The 18,864-nt window shown below is 45.6% G+C and overlaps 4 non-coding genes across 4 annotated transcripts; all 4 read right to left on the bottom strand.

Annotated features, from left to right (window-relative positions):
• Positions 1-3,719: 3,719 nt before the first annotated feature.
• Positions 3,720-3,791, bottom strand: trnad-guc (transfer RNA aspartic acid (anticodon GUC)). Its single transcript has one exon. It is a non-coding gene; the product is annotated as a tRNA-Asp (tRNA).
• A 2,558-nt stretch (positions 3,792-6,349) lies between these two features.
• Positions 6,350-6,421, bottom strand: trnad-guc (transfer RNA aspartic acid (anticodon GUC)). Its single transcript has one exon. It is a non-coding gene; the product is annotated as a tRNA-Asp (tRNA).
• Positions 6,422-15,961: 9,540 nt separating this feature from the next.
• Positions 15,962-16,034, bottom strand: trnaf-gaa (transfer RNA phenylalanine (anticodon GAA)). The gene has a single exon. It is a non-coding gene; the product is annotated as a tRNA-Phe (tRNA).
• Positions 16,035-18,792: 2,758 nt separating this feature from the next.
• On the bottom strand, positions 18,793-18,864 carry trnad-guc (transfer RNA aspartic acid (anticodon GUC)). The gene has a single exon. It is a non-coding gene; the product is annotated as a tRNA-Asp (tRNA).

The following is an 18,864-nucleotide window of genomic DNA, read 5'->3' as shown; positions in this document are numbered from 1 at the left end:
CAGGCAGAAACACAATTGTTGTTATTTAAAGATGACATTCACACTCAAGCTGTGTCAGAGGGTTGACTAAGTTCTTACACATGCTTGCAATGGTCGTCGTTCAATTTCAGTTTTAAGTTACCTGTTGAGGAGTTCCTTTCCTGCAATTGCATGCCCTCTTCTTGGTGCACGCGATATGGCAAACAGCATGTGCAAATTGGTCAAAGAAATTGAAAAGGGTTATGCGAGACTACAGAAGAAAGTTAAGAACCAATTTCTAAACAGCCTCAGTTTGGACAAAGCCACCACATACTATTAATCGAAATAGAGACTTTCTCCAATGAAAAATAGCTGCACTTGCAGCAGCAGCCCTAGGATGTCAATTACAACAGGCGGAGATCCTGTCCGCTATACTAACGAGGACTGGAACAGCACTGGCCCCGGCCATGCCCCTGGTGTAGTTACACCGTTCTGATGCCATTAGTTTTACTCGCACAAGGTTGGATAAAAATGCATCACTTGTCAAATTACGCCCCTACGTTCTCCGGCAATCTGCATTTGAAAAGGAACGTTACCTACGGGCGTGAATGTGAAAGCCTGCTTTTGCCTACGCTCTGAAGTAGCCCGTCAAAGTCGCCGGTATCTGTGGTGTAGCGGTTATCAAGTTCGCCTCACACGTGAAAGGTCCCTAGCCTGAAATCAGGCAGAAACACAATTGTTGTTATTTTAAGATGACATTCACACTCAAGCTGTGTCAGTGGGTTGACTAAGTTCTTACACATGCTTGCTCCGTAAAACAACCTGAAATCACAGAATGGCACACATAGAGACTACCTTCCGAACCGTCTTAAGTACAAAAACAAAAGTTTAGGGGCCTCTTGGCATCGTACGCAAGACAGAGGTGGTGTAATGCCGAAACCCGGGATCGAACCAGGGACTTTTAGACCTTCAGTCTAACACTCTCCCAACTGAGCTATTTCGGCACAACAACCGACGACTTCTTCTGGCCATCATTTGCAAATGCAAGCCTCCTCACCTAAGCAGAAGACGCATTGCGGGAAATTTCAATTGTCCGGGAGAAAGGCAAAAAGACTCTCCCCATCCGGTAATCGAACCCCGGTCTTCCGCATGACAGGCGGAGATACTGTCCACTATACTAACGAGGACTGGAAACGCACTGCTCGTTTGCAGTCACGCCAGAGTAGTCGCTGGACAAAGGCTGTGTGCCTTTGACTAAGCGGACCATTACTGGCTAAAGTTGCAATGGTCGTCGTTCAATTTCAGTTTTGAGTACCTGTTGAGGAGTTCCTTTCCTGCAATTGCATGCCCTATTCTTGGTGCACGCAATATGGCAAACAGCATGTGCAAATTGGTCAAAGAAATCAAAAAGGGTAAGCAGCAAGTGCAAATTGGTCAAAAAAATCGAAAAGGGTTATGCGAGACTACAGAAGAAAGTTAAGAACCAATTTCTAAACAGCCTCAGTTTGGACAAAGCCACCAGATACTTTTAATCGAAATAGAGACTTTCTCCCATGAAAAATAGCTGCACTTGCAGCAGCAGTCCTAGGATGTCAATTGCAAAAGGCGGAGATCCTGTCCACTATACTAACGAGGAGTGGAACAGCACTGGCCCCGGCCATACCCCTGGTGTAGTTACGCTGTTCTGATGCTATTACTTTTAATCGCTCAAGGTTGGACAAAAAAGCATCACTTGTCAAATTACGCCCCTACGTTCTCCGGCAATCTGCATTTGAAAAGGAACGTTACCTACGGGCCTGAATGTGAAAGCCTGCTTTTGCCTGTTAGATCTTTTGCAGTCACTCCAGATTAGTCGCCGAAAAAAGGCTGTGTCTTTAACAGAGCGGACGATTACTGGCTAAAGTTGCAATGGTCGTTATTCAATTTCAGTTTTGAGTATCTGTTGACTACAATTGCGCGACCTCTTCTTGTTGGACGCGATATGGCAAACAGCATGTGCAAATTGGTCAAAGAAATCAAAAAGGGTTTTGCGAGACTACAGAAGATTGTTAAGAACCAATTTCTAAACAGCCTTTGTTTCTCCCATGAAAAACAGCTGCACTGAAGCACCAGCCCTAGGATGTCAATTACCACAGCTTCAATCCCCTCTCCACGCTACACTGGCTTATCATTGGACCGATCAGCCTCCACATATGAGCATGGTCCCCATTAAGCTGAGAAAGTACCTATTGTGCACTAGGATTTTGGAAAGCCCCTTAGAGTCGACCTTGCACGATAATGTGTCGCTTTGTGGTTAGATGCTACCCTCTGAAAGTAATACCCTACGTGGCTAAATTCTGTAGTGTAGTGGATATCACCTTGGCCTAACATGCATAAAGGTCCCTCGTTCGAAATCAGGCAGAAACCCTTTTGCTATCCATTATCATGTGCACAGTCAGTCTGGGTGGATTGCCTTGTAAAAGAGGTTGTCTCAGCTCTAACAATTAGAAAGGCAACACTTTTGGTTTTAGTACTACAAAGTTCGATAAAGATCCTTTCATCCCAAAACCCCTGAGGAGTAAACTTCCACGACCGTGGTATTCTTCTTGCTGGGAAGCTACGCTCTGAAGTAGCTCGTCAAAGTCGCCGATTTCTGTGGTGTAGCGGTTATCAAGTTCGCCTCACACGTGAAAGGTCCCTGGCCTGAAACCAGGCAGAAACACAATTGTTGTTATTTAAAGATGACATTACCACTCAAGCTGTGTCAGTGGGTTGGCTAAGTTCTTACACATGCTTGCAATGGTCGTCGTTCAATTTCAGTTTTGAGTTACCTGTTAGGAGTTCCTTTCCTGCAATTGCATGCCCTCTTCTTGGTGCACGCGATATGGCAAACAGCATGTGCAAATTGGTCAAAGAAATCGAAAAGGGTTATGCGAGACTACAGAAGAAAGTTAAGAACCAATTTCTAAACAGCCTCAGTTTGGACAAAGCCACCACATACTATTAATCGAAATAGAGACTTTCTCCAATGAAAAATAGCTGCACTTGCAGCAGCAGCCCTAGGATGTCAATTACAACAGGCGGAGATCCTTTCCACTATACTAACGAGGACTGGAACAGCACTGGCCCCGGCCATGCCCCTGGTGTAGTTACGCTGTTCTGATGCCATTACTTTTAATCGCTCAAGGTTGGACAAAAATGCATCACTTGTCAAATTACGCCCCTACGTTCTCCGGCAATCTGCATTTGAAAAGGAACGTTACTTACGGGCCTGAATGTGAAAGCCTGCTTTTGCCTACGCTCTGAAGTAGCTCGTCAAAGTCGCCGGTATCTGTGGTGTAGCGGTTATCAAGTTCGCCTCACACGTGAAAGGTCCCTGGCCTGAAATCAGGCAGAAACACAATTGTTGTTATTTTAAGATGACATTTACACTCAAGCTGTGTCAGTGGGTTGACTAAGTTCTTACACATGCTTGCTCCGTAAAACAACCTGAAATCACAGAATGGCACACATTGAGACTACCTTCCAAACCGTCTTAAGTACAAAAACAAAAGGTTAGGGGACTCTTGGCATCGTACGCAAGACAGAGGTGGTGTAATGCCAAAACCCGGGATCGAACCAGGGACCTTTAAATCTTCAGTCTAACGCTCTCCCAACTGAGCTATTTAGGCACAACAACCGATGACTTCTTCTGGCCATCATTTGCAAATGCAAGCCTCCTCAACCAAGCCAAAGACGTATTGCAGGAAATTTCAACTGTCCGGGACAAAGGCAAAAAGACTCTCCCCGTCGGGGAATCGAACCCCGGTCTTCCACGTGACAGGCGGAGATACTGTCCACTATACTAACGAGGACTGGAAAAGCACTGCTCGTTTGCAGTCTCGCCAGAGTAGTCGCTGGACAAAGGGTGTGTGCCTTTGACTGAGCGGACCATTACTGGCTAAAGTTGCAATGGTCGTCGTTCAATTTCAGTTTTGAGTACCTGTTGAGGAGTTCCTTTCCTGCAATTGCATGCCCTCTTCTTGGTGCACGCGATATGGCAAACAGCATGTGCAAATTGGTCAAAGAAATCGAAAAGGGCAAGCAGCAAGTGCAAATTGGTCAAAGAAATCGAAAAGGGTTATGCGAGACTACAGAAGAAAGTTAAGAACCAATTTCTAAACAGACTCAGTTTGGACAAAGCCACCACATACTATTAATCGAAATAGAGACTTTCTCCCATGAAAAATAGCTGCACTTGCAGCAGCAGCCCTAGGATGTCAATTACAACAGGCGGAGATCCTGTCCACTATACTAACGAGGACTGGAACAGCACTGCCCCCGACCATGCCCCTGGTGTAGTTACGCCGTTCTGATGCCATTACTTTTACTCGCTCAAGGTTGGACAAAAAAGCATCACTTGTCAAATTACGCCCCTACGTTCTCCGGCAATCTGCATTTGAAAAGGAACGTTACCTACGGGCCTGAATGTGAAAGCCTGCTTTTGCCTGTTAGATCTTTTGCAGTCACTCCAGAGTAGTCGCCGAAAAAAGGCTGTGTCTTTGACAGAGCGGACGATTACTGGCTAAAGTTGCAATGGTCGTTATTCAATTTCAGTTTTGAGTATCTGTTGACTACAATTGCGCGCCCTCTTCTTGTTGGACGCGATATGGCAAACAGCATGTGCAAATTGGTCAAAGAAATCAAAAAGGGTTTTGCGAGACTACAGAAGATTGTTAAGAACCAATTTCTAAACAGCCTTTGTTTCTCCAATGAAAAACAGCTGCACTGAAGAAGCAGCCCTAGGATGTCATTTACCACAGCTTCAATCCCCTCTCCACGCTACACTGGCTTAGCATTGGACTGATCAGCCTCCACATATGAGCATGGTCCCCATTAAGCTGAGAAAGTACCTATTGTGCACTAGGATTTTGGAAAGCCCCTTAGAGTCGACCTTGCACGATAATGTGTCGCTTTGTGGTTAGATGCTACCCTCTGAAAGTAATACCCTACGTGGCTAAATTCTGTAGTGTAGTGGATATCACCTTGGCCTAACATGCATAAAGGTCCCTCGTTCGAAATCAGGCAGAAACCCCTTTGCTATCCATTATCATGTGCACAGTCAGTCTGGGTGGATTGCCTTGTAAAAGGGGTTGTCTCAGCTCTAACAATTAGAAAGGCAACACTTTTGGTTTTAGTACTACAAAGTTCGATAAAGATCCTTTCATCCCAAAACCCCTGAGGAGTAAACTTCCACGACCGTGGTATTCTTCTTGCTGGGAAGCTACGCTCTGAAGTAGCTCGTCAAAGTCGCCGATTTCTGTGGTGTAGCGGTTATCAAGTTCGCCTCACACGTGAAAGGTCCCTGGCCTGAAACCAGGCAGAAACACAATTGTTGTTATTTAAAGATGACATTAACACTCAAGCTGTGTCAGTGGGTTGACTAATGGTCGTCGTCGTTCAATTTCAGTTTTGAGTTACCTGTTGAGGAGTTCCTTTCCTGCAATTGCATGCCCTCTTCTTGGTGCACGCGATATGGCAAACAGCATGTGCAAATTGGTCAAAGAAATTGAAAAGGGTTATGCGAGACTACAGAAGAAAGTTAAGAACCAATTTCTAAACAGCCTCAGTTTGGACAAAGCCACCACATACTATTAATCGAAATAGAGACTTTCTCCAATGAAAAATAGCTGCACTTGCAGCAGCAGCCCTAGGATGTCAATTACAACAGGCGGAGATCCTGTCCGCTATACTAACGAGGACTGGAACAGCACTGGCCCCGGCCATGCCCCTGGTGTAGTTACGCCGTTCTGATGCCATTAGTTTTACTCGCACAAGGTTGGATAAAAATGCATCACTTGTCAAATTACGCCCCTACGTTCTATGGCAATCTGCATTTGAAAAGGAACGTTACCTGCGGGCCTGAATGTGAAAGCCTGCTTTTGCCTACGCTCTGAAGTAGCCCGTCAAAGTCGCCGGTATCTGTGGTGTAGCGGTTATCAAGTTCGCCTCACACGTGAAAGGTCCCTAGCCTGAAATCAGGCAGAAACACAATTGTTGTTATTTTAAGATGACATTTACACTCAAGCTGTGTCAGTGGGTTGACTAAGTTCTTACACATGCTTGCTCCGTAAAACAACCTGAAATCACAGAATGGCACACATAGAGACTACCTTCCAAACCGTCTTAAGTACAAAAACAAAAGGTAAGGGGACTCTTGGCATCGTACGCAAGACAGAGGTGGTGTAATGCCAAAACCCTGGATCAAACCAGGGACCTTTAAATCTTCAGTCTAACGCTCTCCCAACTGAGCTATTTTGGCACAACACCCGATGACTTCTTCTGGCCATCATTTGGAAATGCAAGCCTCCTCAACCAAGCCGAAGACGTATTGCGGGAAATTTCAACTGTCCGGGACAAAGGCAAAAAGACTCTCCCCGTCGGGGAATCGAACCCCGGTCTTCCGCGTGACAGGCGGAGATACTGTCCACTATACTAACGAGGACTGGAAAAGCACTGCTCGTTTGCAGTCACGCCAGAGTAGTCGCTGGACAAAGGCTGTGTGCCTTTGACTGAGCGCACCATTACTGGCTAAAGTTGCAATGGTCGTCGTTCAATTTCAGTTTTCAGTTACCTGTTGAGGAGTTCCTTTCCTGCAATTGCATGCCCTCTTTTTGGTGCACGCGATATGGCAAACAGCATGTGCAAATTGGTTAAAGAAATCGAAAAAGGCAAGCAGCAAGTGCAAATTGGTCAAAGAAATCGAAAAGGGTTATGTGAGACTACAGAAGAAAGTTAAGAACCAATTTCTAAACAGCCTCACTTTGGACAAAGCCACCACATACTATTAATTGAAATAGAGACTTTCTCCCATGAAAAATAGCTGCACTTGCAGCAGCAGCCCTAGGATGTCAATTACAACAGGCGGAGATCCTGTCCACTATACTAATGAAGACTGGAACAGCACTGCCCCCGGCCATGCCCCTGGTGTAGTTACGCCGTGCTGATGCCATTACTTTTACTCGCTCAAGGTTGGACAAAAAAGCATCACTTGTCAAATTACGCCCCTACGTTCTCCGGCAATCTGCATTTGAAAAGGAACGTTACCTACGGGCCTGAATGTGAAAACCTGCTTTTGCCTGTTAGATCTTTTGCAGTCACTCCAGAGTAGTCGCCGAAAAAAGGCTGTGTTTTTGACAGAACGGACGATTACTGGCTAAAGTTGCAATGGTCGTTATTCAATTTCAGTTTTGAGTATCTGTTGACTACAATTGCGCGCCCTCTTTTTGTTGGACGCGATATGGCAAACAGCATGTGCAAATTGGTCAAAGAAATCAAAAAGGGTTTTGCGAGACTACAGAAGATTGTTAAGAACCAATTTCTAAACAGCCTTTGTTTCTCCCATGAAAAACAGCTGCACTGAAGCAGCAGCCCTAGGATGTCAATTACCACAGCTTCAATCCCCTCTCCACGCTACACTGGCTTAGCATTGGACCGATCAGCCTCCACATATGAGCATGGTCCCCATTAAGCTGAGAAAGTACCTATTGTGCACTAGGATTTTGGAAAGCCCCTTAGAGTCGACCTTGCACGATAATGTGTCGCTTTGTGGTTAGATGCTACCCTCTGAAAGTAATGCCCTACGTGGCTAAATTCTGTAGTGTAGTGGATATCACCTTGGCCTAACATGCATAAAGGTCCCTCGTTCGAAATCAGGTAGAAACCCTTTTGCTATCCATTATCATGTGCACAGTCAGTCTGGGTGGATTGCCTTGTAAAAGGGGTTGTCTCAGCTCTAACAATTAGAAAGGCAACACTTTTGGTTTTAGTACTACAAAGTTCGATAAAGATCCTTTCATCCCAAAACCCCTGAGGAGTAAACTTCCACGACCGTGGTATTCTTCTTGCTGGGAAGCTACGCTCTGAAGTAGCTCGTCAAAGTCGCCGATTTCTGTGGTGTAGCGGTTATCAAGTTCGCCTCACACGTGAAAGGTCCCTGGCCTGAAACAAGGCAGAAACACAATTGTTGTTATTTTAAGATGACATTCACACTCAAGCTGTGTCAGTGGGTTGACTAAGTTCTTACACATGCTTGCAATGGTCGTCGTTCAATTTCAGTTTTGAGTTACCTGTTGAGGAGTTCCTTTTCTGCAATTGCATGCCCTCTTCTTGGTGCACGCGATATGGCAAACAGCATGTGCAAATTGGTCAAAGAAATTGAAAAGGGTTATGCGAGACTACAGACGAAAGTTATAAACCAATTTCTAAACAGCCTCAGTTTGGACAAAGCCACCACATACTATTAATCGAAATAGAGACTTTCTCCAATGAAAAATAGCTGCACTTGCAGCAGCAGCCCTAGGATGTCAATTACAACAGGCGGAGATCCTGTCCGCTATACTAACGAGGACTGGAACAGCACTGGCCCCGGCCATGCCCCTGGTGTAGTTACGCCGTTCTGATGCCATTAGTTTTACTCGCACAAGGTTGGATAAAAATGCATCACTTGTCAAATTACGCCCCTACGTTCTCCGGCAATCTGCATTTGAAAAGGAACGTTACCTACGGGCGTGAATGTGAAAGCCTGCTTTTGCCTACGCTCTGAAGTAGCCCGTCAAAGTCGCCGGTATCTGTGGTGTAGCGGTTATCAAGTTCGCCTCACACGTGAAAGGTCCCTAGCCTGAAATCAGGGAGAAACACAATTGTTGTTATTTTAAGATTACATTCACACTCAAGCTGTGTCAGTGGGTTGACTAAGTTCTTACACATGCTTGCTCCGTAAAACAACCTGAAATCACAGAATGGCACACATAGAGACTACCTTCCAAACCGTCTTAAGTACAAAAACAAAAGGTTAGGGGACTCTTGGCATCGTACGCAAGACAGAGGTGGTGTAATGCCAAAACCCAGGATCAAACCAGGGACCTTTAAATCTTCAGTCTAACGCTCTCCCAACTGAGCTATTTAGGCACAACAACCGATGACTTCTTCTGGCCATCGCTTGCAAATGCAAGCCTCCTCAACCAAGCCAAAGACGTATTGCGGGAAATTTCAACTGTCCGGGACAAAGGCAAAAAGACTCTCCCCGTCGGGGAATCGAACCCCGGTCTTCCACGTGACAGGCGGAGATACTGTCCACTATACTAACGAGGACTGGAAAAGCACTGCTCGTTTGCAGTCTCGCCAGAGTAGTCGATGGACAAAGGCTGTGTGCCTTTGACTAAGCGGACCATTACTGGCTAAAGTTGCAATGGTCAGCGTTCAATTTCAGTTTTGAGTACCTGTTGAGGAGTCCCTTTCCTGCAATTGCATGCCCTCTTCTTGGTGCACGCGATATGGCAAACAGCATGTGCAAATTGGTTAAAGAAATCGAAAAAGGCAAGCAGCAAGTGCAAATTGGTCAAAGAAATCGAAAAGGGTTATGCGAGACTACAGAAGAAAGTTAAGAACCAATTTCTAAACAGCCTCACTTTGGACAAAGCCACCACATACTATTAATTGAAATAGAGACTTTCTCCCATGAAAAATAGCTGCACTTGCAGCAGCAGCCCTAGGATGTCAATTACAACAGGCGGAGATACTGTCCACTATACTAATGAAGACTGGAACAGCACTGCCCCCAGCCATGCCCCTGGTGTAGTTACGCCGTGCTGATGCCATTACTTTTACTCGCTCAAGGTTGGACAAAAAAGCATCACTTGTCAAATTACGCCCCTACGTTCTCCGGCAATCTGCATTTGAAAAGGAACATTACCTACGGGCCTGAATGTGAAAACCTGCTTTTGCCTGTTAGATCTTTTGCAGTCACTCCAGAGTAGTCGCCGAAAAAAGGCTGTGTCTTTGACAGAGCGGACGATTACTGGCTAAAGTTGCAATGGTCGTTATTCAATTTCAGTTTTGAGTATCTGTTGACTACAATTGCGCGCCCTCTTTTTGTTGGACGCGATATGGCAAACAGCATGTGCAAATTGGTCAAAGAAATCAAAAAGGGTTTTGCGAGACTACAGAAGATTGTTAAGAACCAATTTCTAAACAGCCTTTGTTTCTCCCATGAAAAACAGCTGCACTGAAGCAGCAGCCCTAGGATGTCAATTACCACAGCTTCAATCCCCTCTCCACGCTACACTGGCTTAGCATTGGACCGATCAGCCTCCACATATGAGCATGGTCCCCATTAAGCTGACAAAGTACCTATTGTGCACTAAGATTTTGGAAAGCCCCTTAGAGTCGACCTTGCACGATAATGTGTCGCTTTGTGGTTAGATGCTACCCTCTGAAAGTAATACCCTACGTGGCTAAATTCTGTAGTGTAGTGGATATCACCTTGGCCTAACATGCATAAAGGTCCCTCGTTCAAAATCAGGCAGAAACCCTTTTGCTATCCATTATCATGTGCACAGTCAGTCTGGGTGGATTGCCTTGTAAAAGGGGTTGTCTCAGCTCTAACAATTAGAAAGGCAACACTTTTGGTTTTAGTACTACAAAGTTCGATAAAGATCCTTTCATCCCAAAACCCCTGAGGAGTAAACTTCCACGACCGTGTTATTCTTCTTGCTGGGAAGCTACGCTCTGAAGTAGCTCGTCAAAGTCGCCGATTTCTGTGGTGTAGCGGTTATCAAGTTCGCCTCACAGGTGAAAGGTCCCTGGCCTGAAACCAGGCAGAAACACAATTGTTGTTATTTTAAGATGACATTCACACTCAAGCTGTGTCAGTGGGTTGACTAAGTTCTTACACATGCTTGCAATGGTCGTCGTTCAATTTCAGTTTTGAGTTACCTGTTGAGGAGTTCCTTTTCTGCAATTGCATGCCCTCTTCTTGGTGCACGCGATATGGCAAACAGCATGTGCAAATTGGTCAAAGAAATTGAAAAGGGTTATGCGAGACTACAGAAGAAAGTTAAGAACCAATTTCTAAACAGCCTCAGTTTGGACAAAGCCACCACATACTATTAATCGAAATAGAGACTTTCTCCAATGAAAAATAGCTGCACTTGCAGCAGCAGCCCTAGGATGTCAATTACAACAGGCGGAGATCCTGTCCGCTATACTAACGAGGACTGGAACAGCACTGGCCCCGGCCATGCCCCTGGTGTAGTTACGCCGTTCTGATGCCATTAGTTTTACTCGCACAAGGTTGGATAAAAATGCATCACTTGTCAAATTACGCCCCTACGTTCTCCGGCAATCTGCATTTGAAAAGGAACGTTACCTACGGGCGTGAATGTGAAAGCCTGCTTTTGCCTACGCTCTGAAGTAGCCCGTCAAAGTCGCCGGTATCTGTGGTGTAGCGGTTATCAAGTTCGCCTCACACGTGAAAGGTCCCTAGCCTGAAATCAGGCAGAAACACAATTGTTGTTATTTTAAGATGACATTCACACTCAAGCTGTGTCAGTGGGTTGACTAAGTTCTTACACATGCTTGCTCCGTAAAACAACCTGAAATCACAGAATGGCACACATAGAGACTACCTTCCGAACCGTCTTAAGTACAAAAACAAAAGTTTAGGGGCCTCTTGGCATCGTACGCAAGACAGAGGTGGTGTAATGCCGAAACCCGGGATCGAACCAGGGACTTTTAGACCTTCAGTCTAACACTCTCCCAACTGAGCTATTTCGGCACAACAACCGACGACTTCTTCTGGCCATCATTTGCAAATGCAAGCCTCCTCACCTAAGCAGAAGACGCATTGCGGGAAATTTCAATTGTCCGGGAGAAAGGCAAAAAGACTCTCCCCATCCGGTAATCGAACCCCGGTCTTCCGCATGACAGGCGGAGATACTGTCCACTATACTAACGAGGACTGGAAACGCACTGCTCGTTTGCAGTCACGCCAGAGTAGTCGCTGGACAAAGGCTGTGTGCCTTTGACTAAGCGGACCATTACTGGCTAAAGTTGCAATGGTCGTCGTTCAATTTCAGTTTTGAGTACCTGTTGAGGAGTTCCTTTCCTGCAATTGCATGCCCTATTCTTGGTGCACGCAATATGGCAAACAGCATGTGCAAATTGGTCAAAGAAATCAAAAAGGGTAAGCAGCAAGTGCAAATTGGTCAAAAAAATCGAAAAGGGTTATGCGAGACTACAGAAGAAAGTTAAGAACCAATTTCTAAACAGCCTCAGTTTGGACAAAGCCACCAGATACTTTTAATCGAAATAGAGACTTTCTCCCATGAAAAATAGCTGCACTTGCAGCAGCAGTCCTAGGATGTCAATTGCAAAAGGCGGAGATCCTGTCCACTATACTAACGAGGAGTGGAACAGCACTGGCCCCGGCCATACCCCTGGTGTAGTTACGCTGTTCTGATGCTATTACTTTTAATCGCTCAAGGTTGGACAAAAAAGCATCACTTGTCAAATTACGCCCCTACGTTCTCCGGCAATCTGCATTTGAAAAGGAACGTTACCTACGGGCCTGAATGTGAAAGCCTGCTTTTGCCTGTTAGATCTTTTGCAGTCACTCCAGATTAGTCGCCGAAAAAAGGCTGTGTCTTTAACAGAGCGGACGATTACTGGCTAAAGTTGCAATGGTCGTTATTCAATTTCAGTTTTGAGTATCTGTTGACTACAATTGCGCGACCTCTTCTTGTTGGACGCGATATGGCAAACAGCATGTGCAAATTGGTCAAAGAAATCAAAAAGGGTTTTGCGAGACTACAGAAGATTGTTAAGAACCAATTTCTAAACAGCCTTTGTTTCTCCCATGAAAAACAGCTGCACTGAAGCACCAGCCCTAGGATGTCAATTACCACAGCTTCAATCCCCTCTCCACGCTACACTGGCTTATCATTGGACCGATCAGCCTCCACATATGAGCATGGTCCCCATTAAGCTGAGAAAGTACCTATTGTGCACTAGGATTTTGGAAAGCCCCTTAGAGTCGACCTTGCACGATAATGTGTCGCTTTGTGGTTAGATGCTACCCTCTGAAAGTAATACCCTACGTGGCTAAATTCTGTAGTGTAGTGGATATCACCTTGGCCTAACATGCATAAAGGTCCCTCGTTCGAAATCAGGCAGAAACCCTTTTGCTATCCATTATCATGTGCACAGTCAGTCTGGGTGGATTGCCTTGTAAAAGAGGTTGTCTCAGCTCTAACAATTAGAAAGGCAACACTTTTGGTTTTAGTACTACAAAGTTCGATAAAGATCCTTTCATCCCAAAACCCCTGAGGAGTAAACTTCCACGACCGTGGTATTCTTCTTGCTGGGAAGCTACGCTCTGAAGTAGCTCGTCAAAGTCGCCGATTTCTGTGGTGTAGCGGTTATCAAGTTCGCCTCACACGTGAAAGGTCCCTGGCCTGAAACCAGGCAGAAACACAATTGTTGTTATTTAAAGATGACATTACCACTCAAGCTGTGTCAGTGGGTTGGCTAAGTTCTTACACATGCTTGCAATGGTCGTCGTTCAATTTCAGTTTTGAGTTACCTGTTGAGGAGTTCCTTTCCTGCAATTGCATGCCCTCTTCTTGGTGCACGCGATATGGCAAACAGCATGTGCAAATTGGTCAAAGAAATCGAAAAGGGTTATGCGAGACTACAGAAGAAAGTTAAGAACCAATTTCTAAACAGCCTCAGTTTGGACAAAGCCACCACATACTATTAATCGAAATAGAGACTTTCTCCAATGAAAAATAGCTGCACTTGCAGCAGCAGCCCTAGGATGTCAATTACAACAGGCGGAGATCCTTTCCACTATACTAACGAGGACTGGAACAGCACTGGCCCCGGCCATGCCCCTGGTGTAGTTACGCTGTTCTGATGCCATTACTTTTAATCGCTCAAGGTTGGACAAAAATGCATCACTTGTCAAATTACGCCCCTACGTTCTCCGGCAATCTGCATTTGAAAAGGAACGTTACTTACGGGCCTGAATGTGAAAGCCTGCTTTTGCCTACGCTCTGAAGTAGCTCGTCAAAGTCGCCGGTATCTGTGGTGTAGCGGTTATCAAGTTCGCCTCACACGTGAAAGGTCCCTGGCCTGAAATCAGGCAGAAACACAATTGTTGTTATTTTAAGATGACATTTACACTCAAGCTGTGTCAGTGGGTTGACTAAGTTCTTACACATGCTTGCTCCGTAAAACAACCTGAAATCACAGAATGGCACACATTGAGACTACCTTCCAAACCGTCTTAAGTACAAAAACAAAAGGTTAGGGGACTCTTGGCATCGTACGCAAGACAGAGGTGGTGTAATGCCAAAACCCGGGATCGAACCAGGGACCTTTAAATCTTCAGTCTAACGCTCTCCCAACTGAGCTATTTAGGCACAACAACCGATGACTTCTTCTGGCCATCATTTGCAAATGCAAGCCTCCTCAACCAAGCCAAAGACGTATTGCAGGAAATTTCAACTGTCCGGGACAAAGGCAAAAAGACTCTCCCCGTCGGGGAATCGAACCCCGGTCTTCCACGTGACAGGCGGAGATACTGTCCACTATACTAACGAGGACTGGAAAAGCACTGCTCGTTTGCAGTCTCGCCAGAGTAGTCGCTGGACAAAGGGTGTGTGCCTTTGACTGAGCGGACCATTACTGGCTAAAGTTGCAATGGTCGTCGTTCAATTTCAGTTTTGAGTACCTGTTGAGGAGTTCCTTTCCTGCAATTGCATGCCCTCTTCTTGGTGCACGCGATATGGCAAACAGCATGTGCAAATTGGTCAAAGAAATCGAAAAGGGCAAGCAGCAAGTGCAAATTGGTCAAAGAAATCGAAAAGGGTTATGCGAGACTACAGAAGAAAGTTAAGAACCAATTTCTAAACAGACTCAGTTTGGACAAAGCCACCACATACTATTAATTGAAATAGAGACTTTCTCCCATGAAAAATAGCTGCACTTGCAGCAGCAGCCCTAGGATGTCAATTACAACAGGCGGAGATCCTGTCCACTATACTAACGAGGACTGGAACAGCACTGCCCCCGACCATGCCCCTGGTGTAGTTACGCCGTTCTGATGCCATTACTTTTACTCGCTCAAGGTTGGACAAAAAAGCATCACTTGTCAAATTACGCCCCTACGTTCTCCGGCAATCTGCATTTGAAAAGGAACGTTACCTACGGGCCTGAATGTGAAAGCCTGCTTTTGCCTACGCTCTGAAGTAGCTCGTCAAAGTCGCCGATTTCTGTGGTGTAGCGGTTATCAAGTTCGCCTCACACGTGAAAGGTCCCTGGCCTGAAACCAGGCAGAAACACAATTGTTGTTATTTAAAGATGACATTAACACTCAAGCTGTGTCAGTGGGTTGACTAATGGTCGTCGTCGTTCAATTTCAGTTTTGAGTTACCTGTTGAGGAGTTCCTTTCCTGCAATTGCATGCCCTCTTCTTGGTGCACGCGATATGGCAAACAGCATGTGCAAATTGGTCAAAGAAATTGAAAAGGGTTATGCGAGACTACAGAAGAAAGTTAAGAACCAATTTCTAAACAGCCTCAGTTTGGACAAAGCCACCACATACTATTAATCGAAATAGAGACTTTCTCCAATGAAAAATAGCTGCACTTGCAGCAGCAGCCCTAGGATGTCAATTACAACAGGCGGAGATCCTGTCCGCTATACTAACGAGGACTGGAACAGCACTGGCCCCGGCCATGCCCCTGGTGTAGTTACGCCGTTCTGATGCCATTAGTTTTACTCGCACAAGGTTGGATAAAAATGCATCACTTGTCAAATTACGCCCCTACGTTCTATGGCAATCTGCATTTGAAAAGGAACGTTACCTGCGGGCCTGAATGTGAAAGCCTGCTTTTGCCTACGCTCTGAAGTAGCCCGTCAAAGTCGCCGGTATCTGTGGTGTAGCGGTTATCAAGTTCGCCTCACACGTGAAAGGTCCCTAGCCTGAAATCAGGCAGAAACACAATTGTTGTTATTTTAAGATGACATTCACACTCAAGCTGTGTCAGTGGGTTGACTAAGTTCTTACACATGCTTGCTCTGTAAAACAACCTGAAATCACAGAATGGCACACATAGAGACTACCTTCCGAACCGTCTTAAGTACAAAAACAAAAGTTTAGGGGCCCCTTGGCATCGTACGCCAGACAGAGGTGGTGTAATGCCGAAACCCGGGATCGAACCAGGGCCCTTCAGATCTTCAGTCTAACGCTCTCCCAACTGAGCTATTTCGGCACAACAACCGACAACTTCTTCTGGCCATCATTTGCCAATGCAAGCCTTCTCACCTAAGCAAAACACGCATTGCGGGAAATTTCAATTGTCCGGGAGAAAGGCAAAAAGACTCTCCCCATCCGGTAATCGAACCCCGGTCTTCCGCATGACAGGCGGAGATACTGTCCACTATACTAACGAGGACTGGAAACGCACTGCTCGTTTGCAGTCACGCCAGAGTAGTCGCTGGACAAAGGCTGTGTGCCTTTGACTAAGCGGACCATTACTGGCTAAAGTTGCAATGGTCGTCGTTCAATTTCAGTTTTGAGTACCTGTTGAGGAGTCCCTTTCCTGCAATTGCATGCCCTCTTCTTGGTGCACGCGATATGGCAAACAGCATGTGCAAATTGGTCAAAGAAATCGAAAAGGGCAAGCAGCAAGTGCAAATTGGTCAAAGAAATCGAAAAGGGTTATGCGAGACTACAGAAGAAAGTTAAGAACCAATTTCTAAACAGCCTCAGTTTGGACAAAGCCACCACATACTATTAATCGAAATAGAGACTTTCTCCCATGAAAAATAGCTGCACTTGCAGCAGCAGCCCTAGGATGTCAATTACAACAGGCGGAGATACTGTCCACTATACTAACGAGGACTGGAACAGCACTGCCCCCGACCATGCCCCTGGTGTACTTACGCCGTTCTGATGCCATTACTTTTACTCGATCAAGGTTGGACAAAAAAGCATCACTTGTCAAATTACGCCCCTACGTTCTCCGGCAATCTGCATTTGAAAAGGAACGTTACCTACGGGCCTGAATGTGAAAGCCTGCTTTTGCCTGTTAGATCTTTTGCAGTCACTCCAGATTAGTCGCCGAAAAAAGGCTGTGTCTTTAACAGAGCGGACGATTACTGGCTAAAGTTGCAATGGTCGTTATTCAATTTCAGTTTTGAGTATCTGTTGACTACAATTGCGCGACCTCTTCTTGTTGGACGCGATATGGCAAACAGCATGTGCAAATTGGTCAAAGAAATCAAAAAGGGTTTTGCGAGACTACAGAAGATTGTTAAGAACCAATTTCTAAACAGCCTTTGTTTCTCCCATGAAAAACAGCTGCACTGAAGCAGCAGCCCTAGGATGTCAATTACCACAGCTTCAATCCCCTCTCCACGCTACACTGGCTTAGCATTGGACCGATCAGCCTCCACATATGAGCATGGTCCCCATTAAGCTGAGAAAGTACCTATTGTGCACTAGGATTTTGGAAAGCCCCTTAGAGTCGACCTTGCACGATAATGTGTCGCTTTGTGGTTAGATGCTACCCTCTGAAAGTAATGCCCTACGTGGCTAAATTCTGTAGTGTAGTGGATATCACCTTGGCCTAACATGCATAAAGGTCCCTCGTTCGAAATCAGGCAGAAACCCTTTTGCTATCCATTATCATGTGCACAGTCAGTCTGGGTGGATTGCCTTGTAAAAGGGGTTGTCTCAGCTCTAACAATTAGAAAGGCAACACTTTTGGTTTTAGTACTACAAAGTTCGATAAAGATCCTTTCATCCCAAAACCCCTGAGGAGTAAACTTCCACGACCGTGGTATTCTTCTTGCTGGGAAGCTACGCTCTGAAGTAGCTCGTCAAAGTCGCCGATTTCTGTGGTGTAGCGGTTATCAAGTTCGCCTCACACGTGAAAGGTCCCTGGCCTGAAACCAGGCAGAAACACAATTGTTGTTATTTTAAGATGACATTCACACTCAAGCTGTGTCAGTGGGTTGACTAAGTTCTTACACATGCTTGCAATGGTCGTCGTTCAATTTCAGTTTTGAGTTACCTGTTGAGGAGTTCCTTTTCTGCAATTGCATGCCCTCTTCTTGGTGCACGCGATATGGCAAACAGCATGTGCAAATTGGTCAAAGAAATTGAAAAGGGTTATGCGAGACTACAGACGAAAGTTATAAACCAATTTCTAAACAGCCTCAGTTTGGACAAAGCCACCACATACTATTAATCGAAATAGAGACTTTCTCCAATGAAAAATAGCTGCACTTGCAGCAGCAGCCCTAGGATGTCAATTACAACAGGCGGAGATCCTGTCCGCTATACTAACGAGGACTGGAACAGCACTGGCCCCGGCCATGCCCCTGGTGTAGTTACGCCGTTCTGATGCCATTAGTTTTACTCGCACAAGGTTGGATAAAAATGCATCACTTGTCAAATTACGCCCCTACGTTCTCCGGCAATCTGCATTTGAAAAGGAACGTTACCTACGGGCGTGAATGTGAAAGCCTGCTTTTGCCTACGCTCTGAAGTAGCCCGTCAAAGTCGCCGGTATCTGTGGTGTAGCGGTTATCAAGTTCGCCTCACACGTGAAAGGTCCCTAGCCTGAAATCAGGCAGAAACACAATTGTTGTTATTTTAAGATTACATTCACACTCAAGCTGTGTCAGTGGGTTGACTAAGTTCTTACACATGCTTGCTCCGTAAAACAACCTGAAATCACAGAATGGCACACATAGAGACTACCTTCCAAACCGTCTTAAGTACAAAAACAAAAGGTTAGGGGACTCTTGGCATCGTACGCAAGACAGAGGTGGTGTAATGCCAAAACCCAGGATCAAACCAGGGACCTTTAAATCTTCAGTCTAACGCTCTCCCAACTGAGCTATTTAGGCACAACAACCGATGACTTCTTCTGGCCATCGCTTGCAAATGCAAGCCTCCTCAACCAAGCCAAAGACGTATTGCGGGAAATTTCAACTGTCCGGGACAAAGGCAAAAAGACTCTCCCCGTCGGGGAATCGAACCCCGGTCTTCCACGTGACAGGCGGAGATACTGTCCACTATACTAACGAGGA

Source organism: Channa argus, unplaced genomic scaffold, assembly GCF_033026475.1.
Source record: "Channa argus isolate prfri unplaced genomic scaffold, Channa argus male v1.0 Contig068, whole genome shotgun sequence".
Classification (NCBI taxonomy): Eukaryota; Metazoa; Chordata; class Actinopteri; order Anabantiformes; family Channidae; genus Channa; species Channa argus.
This window is presented reverse-complemented; position numbering and strand designations above follow the sequence as displayed.